The 8,086-nt window shown below is 48.1% G+C and overlaps 1 protein-coding gene across 2 annotated transcripts in view; it reads right to left on the bottom strand.

Annotated features, from left to right (window-relative positions):
• Nucleotides 1-1,318: 1,318 nt before the first annotated feature.
• Nucleotides 1,319-8,086, bottom strand: part of LOC142817876 (uncharacterized) — a 30,474-nt gene continuing 23,706 nt past the window's right edge. For both annotated transcript variants that reach the window (XM_075895804.1, XM_075895807.1), the window contains exon 8: nt 1,319-1,475. The gene's annotated coding sequence lies outside the window, so the exon portion shown is untranslated. The remainder of the gene's footprint in view (nt 1,476-8,086) is intronic.

Raw genomic sequence — 8,086 nt, 5'->3', positions numbered from 1 at the left:
CCTTTCTACTTTTGATGAAGGCACGGTTCCGTGAATGAACTGTTGATTATTTGCGCCCATCTTGTGTCCTACTTCATCATCCGGTGTTGACGCCTTGCTCACTTGCTCAATTTTCAATATAAGATGTGACGCTAGAGGAAGACTAGGCTATGGGTAGATTACTCTTACTATTAATTGGTAAAGAAGTTAATCGAAAAATTGGTGAGGATTTTTTTATTGCAATGAATTGGTAGCACACCTATAGTGGCATGAAATATTAAAATTACGCAATCGTTTGCATCTGCGTGCCTGTCGTGCACCGCGCTTTTGTTTGCTTTTTTTTCGTGTTGGGAGTTTCTCATTCAAAAAGCTGTCACAGACATTTTGAGAAACCCTGGGGGCTAGTGGCATAGCCAGGGTGTGACACACAGGGCTCGTTCCCACCTTTCCCTCAATTTTTTTCCGCCATGGCATACAGAGCGAATAAAATGACAATTTCAACAATTTCAAGTAGATGTGCCCCTCCACCCACCCCCTTCTAAAAAAATATTCTGCCTACGCCTCTGCTGGGGGCAGTGAATTTCACCTCATTATAATAAAAAGTAAGAATGATTGGTCATTATGACAAAAAAGAAAATACTGAGAACGAGTGAACCTGCTCAAGAACAGTTGAACTATACAGCAGAAGTTTATACAGCAGAAGCAGAACTATACAGCAGAAGCCAATTCAGTTTGCGCCTTTCGAGCTTTCTGCATCGCAGTGCTGCAAAGTGCATGTGGAGATGCTTTGTGACTAGACCTGCGCGTCTGCAGCTATGCATGGCTTTCAGTTGTGCTTAACACGCGTGAACAATGATGGAATGTGCCCAGATGTGATGAGCGGCTTGACGACGCAAATTCTAAATGCTAGCTCAAGTAGTGACGAAAATTCTTTGTCCTTTTTCAAGCTTCTCTTTTTTTTTCAATTTTCCCCAGCCAGAGCATACTAGCATATTTTCTTAAGGTGAAACAAGTGTAGAGCACTTGTTTCAAGCTAATTGAGCCACTTTTTAAACTTTGCAGTTTAACTTGAAAGTATTGGCATCCAGTTTTCACATGTTCGTGTTTTGTGGATAGCATTTTCCTTCCGATGTGTTGCTGGTCCTGTCTTGTACATAACAGTTTGCCAACAGGACAGCAGAAACTTTCGATGGTCCTGACCTGCTGGCAGTGCGCGCCTCTTTCTGTGCTGTTTAAGAGTGAGTGATAGACTGCTTGGGTTTGTAAAATAAATGCTGTGCCAGAGAGTTTTGACAAGATGTTGTCCTGTGTTTCCTTTTTCAAAATAAGTAGGCATGTGTGTGTCCTGACAATGAACTTTATTATTTTGGTTGTGTAAACTGCAAACAGCCCGTCTGCTGCAAATAATTCAATTGGTATTTCTTGATACCAAAGTCTATCTTCACTTTAAACTCAGTTTTAAATAATGTATCTTGATGTGAAGAGGTTGACTTAACCTGTAAGACAAAAAACACTTGTTAACATTAACGGAGTACTTTGACCAAGATATATTTAAAGGGACACAACAGAAACAGTGTCTAGGTTTAGATTGACAAACTGCATTTTAAGAACATAGTGTCAAATGTTTCACTATCATAAGTTCAATATTAGCAGAGAAAATCACGGGGTAAGCTTCATTTTTAAATTTCATGCCAAAATCTCCGTGTGTGAGAAAAAAATTTCGAAGTGAGTGAGTGAACAACTTTTATCAACCCCCTGCAGGTTACCGGGCTGGGTACTTGCCTAAGAGTCGGCCGAGAGACCATGTCTTTCCGCAGCTTCCATGGCCTGTTGGATCGCCCAGAGTTTATTGTGTGGTCCTGAGATTCACAGCTCAGGACTCAATTTCAAAATTTATTTTTATGTTTTGTGATATTGACTAGGTTGAGATTTTCTGAAACATAACGCTAGGTCTATGACACGCAAAGATTACAATGCACTTCATTTTTAACGAATTAAAGCTACGTAGGACCTTATAGACGCCTTAAAAAGCTACGACGTCATCGTTCGGTGCAGGAATATAAAGGTAGCATACCTACCCACATTTTTATGGCACGCATATTTGTCTCCCTTTCACCAGGATCATATTTTTGCACTTCATGCCTAGATATCATGTGCCTGAAAAGTCTGGAACATTCTGTAGGGGTTTTCACTGCATGCGTGATTCTATGAAATGGCATAATGACGACTGTGAGGGTCAGTGCTGCTTTTTTACTGCCATTGCCTACATGTTCGGTAGGACGGTTTTGTGCAGTCACTAGGTCTGCATAGCACAAGAATGGTCTTGGCAGCTTAGCTCATAGCGAAAGTCAGTTTTCACTTATTTGGAAACATTTCAGCCACTTCACAGTAAACTTTTGCTTACTGTTGAAGTATAGTTTTGATTAAGGCTCATAAATGTGATTTTTTTTATTTCACTTGCGATGAATAGTGAGAGAAGTTTTGAACTGTTAGGAAATGCTGACATACTTGAGGCATAATCACACGGAAGTAGAACTAATAGAACTTTGGGTGTTTTACTGAAACATTTCCTTTGGGCAGCTTACAAACCCATCTCAATTCGTGCTTGTGGTCTTTGTATCAACTTAAACTGGCATACAATGATGGCGATACAAAGTAACACAATACGGTACATTCATTTGGTCATGTTCCTTTGTTTCAATAGTGTAGTGGTGGTGGTAAAGGAAGTAATCAGCTATTATAACATATGTCTAGTAATGAAGAGAGTGCTTCTGCTGTAGCAGGGTCGCTATGACATTGCACTGGTGAACGTAGGTGTGCTTCATACTGGCGTGACAGGTGCATTTGATGAGCACAAAATGCAAGCAAACACTTGATAGTTTTGTATGCATGTTGGACTTAATAGGGTCAAATTTGACCGATCTCGCTACTAGGTGTGCCAATCAATTTAATATTATTAGTTGTAAAATGCCATTGTGATCATAGTGACACATTTTTATTTACCACCTTTGCGCTGTCTGTTGATGTTACTCTATTTTGAAATGAACTTTACTGTATCTAGTTAAATATTGAGCAGTCACTTTTCGTGAATATTCTGTGGGAAATATTCTAATTGGCGATACTGAAAGACTAAAGTGAAAACGTGAATTGCACATTTGGTTCTGCTAGTCTTGCCTCTTAATCAACAAGAAAACATTACTGCAGAAAATTTCTCTATTATACATTGAAGGAGCTCCCGAGATAAAGCCATTCATTCAATTTTCATGGGCCCAATACCAGGCATCGTTGCCAGTATTGGTTAACCGCTAGAAGATCCAAAGTGGCGTCTCAGAGGCGCTTTACTAAAAGTTTTCAGATCTGTTCATTATTGGATATCCCAGAAGAAATCCAAAAGTCCCGTTACCATGCCCCCAGGGAAGGGGATCTTTAGCGACATGTGCTTTATTCTGCCATTTCGTTGAGTTCTCTCCTGTGCCAGAGGAAAATGAGCACGTTGTGTTGACGTGACCATCTGGCCCTCTTTTCTGCTACTGGTGCCTTTTTGTTAACGGCACTGCGCTCGATTTTGGATTAAAAACGAGTCGCATGACATGGTTGCGATGTTCTATAAACGGTCTGGATTCGCGTGAGGGTGACCCCAAACCGGGCGTGGAAGCTCTTGAAGGATCACTGAATAGAAAAAGGGTGTATCTCGTATTTAGTTATAACAAGGCAGGGGGCGCCGACCAGTGCGGACGCGAGAAGACCGGCTCCCGTTTCTGTTGATGTTTTCGTTAGGATTTTTGTGGTGCCTGTGCTCGAGCTGCGTTTCATTCGACGCAGTTTCTTCTGAGGATCACGTCGACACCAGACTTTTTTCAGTGAGTGGTCCTTTTGCTGAATTATTGGAACTTTTCTTGTGGAACGCGCCGCGGCTCGGCTAACCCTGCCGGGCTTAGCCTAGCGTCGACGGCGAGAGGCGGGAGAAAAGGGGCAACATGCCCGAAGTAGCGATGGTGGAAGGAGAGGAAATCTCTCACGAAGAAGCCAATCGCCCGGGTTGGACGACAGCGCTGGGCAGGAACAAGAAAGCTCGTGTAGAAACGCCAGTTTCCGCGGGCAACGCATCACATGTGGGCTCGAAGGGAGGCCGCCGCACGGCAGCCCCGCAAGGTGCAATGAAGCGCCTCGCAGCTGCGTCGAGGCTCCCCCGGCTGCCGAGGGACCACATACGAATTATCGTCAGGCCGAGGGACGGACTTAACGTCAGAAAAGTAAGCCAAATTAGGCTCGCACAGGCTATTGCCATGGCGGCTGCTCTTGCCCCGGCAGAGACGGAAGGGGACATCGTTTACCCAAACATCGCCCAGAACATTCTGGTAGTCTCCACACCGGAGCAGAAGAACGCAAACGCCTACGCCGCGATCCAACAGATTCGGATAAGCGAAGGAATGTACCATGTGGCGGCATATGTTGCGGCCCCCGATAACACCTGTAAAGGAGTCATACGAGGAGTGGACACTGACATCAGCGAGGCCCAGCTCCAAACGATGATCGTCAACCAGCGAAATCCGAAGGCCCTAGAAGCCAAAAGGATCAAGAACACCACTACTGTGGTAGTGCTTTTCGACGGCATGAAGGTACCAAACTATGTCATATGCGGCGTCAGCATGCTGCGCTGCACGCTCTACAAGCGCCAAACCGACGTGTGCTACGCGTGTGGAGGACTTGGTCACAGGGCCGATGTTTGCCCCAACCCCAACAAGAGGGTGTGCAGGCGCTGTGGGCTCGTGTCTCCACCCGACGATCACCAGTGCTCGCCGAAATGTGCCCTTTGCGGAGGCCCACATCCGACGGCGGACAGAACGTGCAAAGAACGCTTTCAAGTTCCTTACGTCGTGCGACGGAGAAGACGACGGCGCCGAAAGCGCGTCAAAAAGTCTCAGCAACAGCTGGTCGAAGAGGACCGGTCAATGGATTCCAGCGTGGCAAGCGCTCCCAGGCAGGGGCGTTCCGTCACGCCGGCTGGCCGCCGGCGCTACCGCTCCAGGGGCCGCGCTCGCACCAAAGGGCGCTCTTGCTCCCGGGTACGAATCCAGGAAATACCTACCTGGGCGGATCGAGCCAAGCCGAAGCCAGCGGCGCCGCCACCAGAGGTAACGCGGGTACCATTGCCAGAGCATAGGGAAGACCCCAGGGTAGCTAAGTTGATCCAAGAGAATGCTTGCCTTAAGGCAGAGATTCAACAGCTGAGGGCTGACCTTGAGTCGTTCCGCAAACATTACTCCTCGCAGGGTGAGAGACAACAGATTCCCCCATCAGAGGACGTGCAGGCGCGCCCCCCCCCCAAGGGGAGTGGGATGCTATGGAGACAGAATCCAACAGCAAGGCTCTCGAAAGCATGCAGCAATCGATTAAACAACTGGCTGATAGCATGACTACCCTACTGAAAAGGGTGTCGTCTCTTGAAAGTACACAGGCAGCGCTAGCTACGGGTAGCTCGCCTCCGATAGGCCCGAACAGGGCACAGTCGCCTGCAGGTGCGGTAACAGTCAACCCGACCGGAGATTGGCTGTCTCAGAACAGTAATTATGGCGGGCAACACTAATGAACTGGTCGTGTGGCAGTGGAACTGTGCCAGTTTCAAAAGGCGCAGGGCTCCACTGCTGCACTTTATTGCTTCTCAGGCGGTCAAACCGCACGTAATTATGTTACAGGAAACTCTCGGTGATGCGCTAACTTTCCCGGGCTATCGAGTCGTCTCGGTGCGCGAGCAAGGGAAGCGCGGTTTGGCAACCTTGGTCGCAAAAAAGTGCTCCTTTCAAGAACACAAACTACAGCTTGGCAACAGCAAGGCTGAGGTCATTATCCTCGAAATAATCCCCAACAGCTGGCTCAAGAACAGCGTATTCCTCCTGAATGTGTACAGCTCACCGTCGGACAAGCGGCAGGGGTTCGCTTCGATCATGGCAAAAGCGGTGGCTCTGGCCAGGGGGGCCCCCATCGTGGTAGCGGGAGACTTTAATGCTCCGCACGACGCTTGGGGATACGCCAGGCAGTCCCCCAAAGGCAACAACCTCCTAAAGGCCGTATCTAGCTGTTCTCTTGAATTGATTACGGACCCGCAATACCCGACAAGAATTGGCACATCGGTGGTCCGAGACACAACTCCAGACTTGGCGTTCGTCAAGAACGTCGCCGGAGCAGGGTGGCAAAATTTTCAAGAGAATCTAGGTAGTGACCACTTCATAGTGGCTATTACCCTAGCAGTCAATGCAGCTCCCCCCAGGGAATTTAAAGTAACGGACTGGGATGCCTTTCGTAAATTGCGGAAGGAGGACCGGGATGAATACGACAGCTTAGACAGCCTCTTTGCAAGGCTCAAGGCGGATGCTAATGCTGCGACCAAGATTGTCAAAACGAACCTGAAGGTTGATCGGATGGATGCACACCTCGCGCATCTCTTAGAGGCTAAGAATTCCATCCTGTCCCGGTGGAGGACGCAAAGGCTCAATTGCCGACTTCGAAAGAAAATTGCGCAACTCAATCGCGAGATCGAAGCCTACGCTATTGAACTCTCCAAACAGCAGTGGAATGAAGTATGTTCTTCGGTTGACGGACAGATGAGAGTGGGGGCCAAATGTAACCTCCTCAAACAATTACTTGATGAGTCACAGTCGAAGGGAAATCAGCGATTGGCTATTGACAGAATCGTTCACAACCAAAATGCGAAGGGAGTGTCCGAAAAGGCCCTCCTGAAGAGGTTAGCGGACAGCTATCTTCCGCTGGGCCCTTCCGGCGATGCGGACTATCCGCATTACAGGGGTGGAATGGTGGCGGAGCTGGACGCACCTTTCACTGAACCAGAAATCTGTAAGGTCCTCCACGAGCTCAACGGACGCTCTGCACCGGGCCCGGATGGAATCTCAAATAAGCTCTTACGTAACTTGGATGGCAAATCCATCGAGAAGCTTACCGAGGAAGTCAACAAGATCTGGGAGACGGGGCACGTCCCCGAATCCTGGAAGACAGCTTCGGTAGCGCTTATACCAAAGCCAGGCAAACCTCTGGCTTTGGAGAACATGCGACCCATCTCGCTTACGTCCTGCGTAGGCAAGGTGGCCGAACATGCGATTCACCATCGGGTATCCGAGTACATAGAAAGCAGAGAGCTATTTCCACACAATATGGTAGGATTCAGATCTGCACTATCCACACAGGACGTGATGCTCCTTATCAAAAGACAAATCATTGACAACAACACCAGGGATACTAGAGGCATACTAGCTCTAGACCTAGCTAAAGCTTTTGATAATATCTCGCACAAGTTTGTGCTTGAGGCAATTTCGGTTATGGGTCTAGGGCAACGGTTCCACGCATACGTTAGGTCTTTTCTCAGGGATCGCAGGGCTACCATTAGGATCGGTCAAATCCAATCCACGGAATTTACCTTGGGAGCGAGAGGCACCCCACAGGGGGCAGTTATCTCTCCTCTACTCTTCAATATTGCCATGAAGGGCCTCTCAGAGCGACTCGCTACAGTGCGCGGGGTTAACCATGCTCTCTACGCGGACGATATCACCGTGTGGTGCATGGGAGGGTCCGACGCCGGGGTAGAGCAGGCGCTCCAAGAGGCATTAGACATCACGGAGAACTTTCTAGTCGGTTCGGGCCTGAGCCTGTCGTCGGCAAAGTCTGAGTTACTACTATACAGACCCACCCAAAAAGGACTGAGGAACCTCACTCCTTTAGAACAGATTCCCATAGCTTTATACACACGGGATGGGCAGAGAATACCCAGGGTGGACTCCATCAGGGTTATCGGACTCCTGCTAGAGTCCAAGGGGGGCAACTCACGAACTATAGCCCGCATCACCTCCAAGACGGAGAACATGCTTAGGCTCATACTCAGGGTCTCGAACCGCAGGGGTGGGCTGAGCGAGAGCAATCTCCTTCGGCTCTATCGTGCATTTCTCATGAGCCACATTAATTATGTCGCTTCGGCATTGCGCTGGTCCAAAAGAGAAGAGTCAAGAATTGATACACTACTGCGCAAAAGCATAAAGCGAGTTCTAGGCTTGCTTATCCACACTAGCACCGAGAAGGTCCTACAATTGGGCATGCATAA

The sequence above is a fragment of the Rhipicephalus microplus genome, chromosome 1, assembly GCF_043290135.1.
Source record: "Rhipicephalus microplus isolate Deutch F79 chromosome 1, USDA_Rmic, whole genome shotgun sequence".
NCBI classification, from domain to species: Eukaryota; Metazoa; Arthropoda; class Arachnida; order Ixodida; family Ixodidae; genus Rhipicephalus; species Rhipicephalus microplus.
The sequence above is the reverse complement of the archived record's forward strand: the minus strand, read 5'-3'. Positions and strand labels throughout refer to the sequence as shown.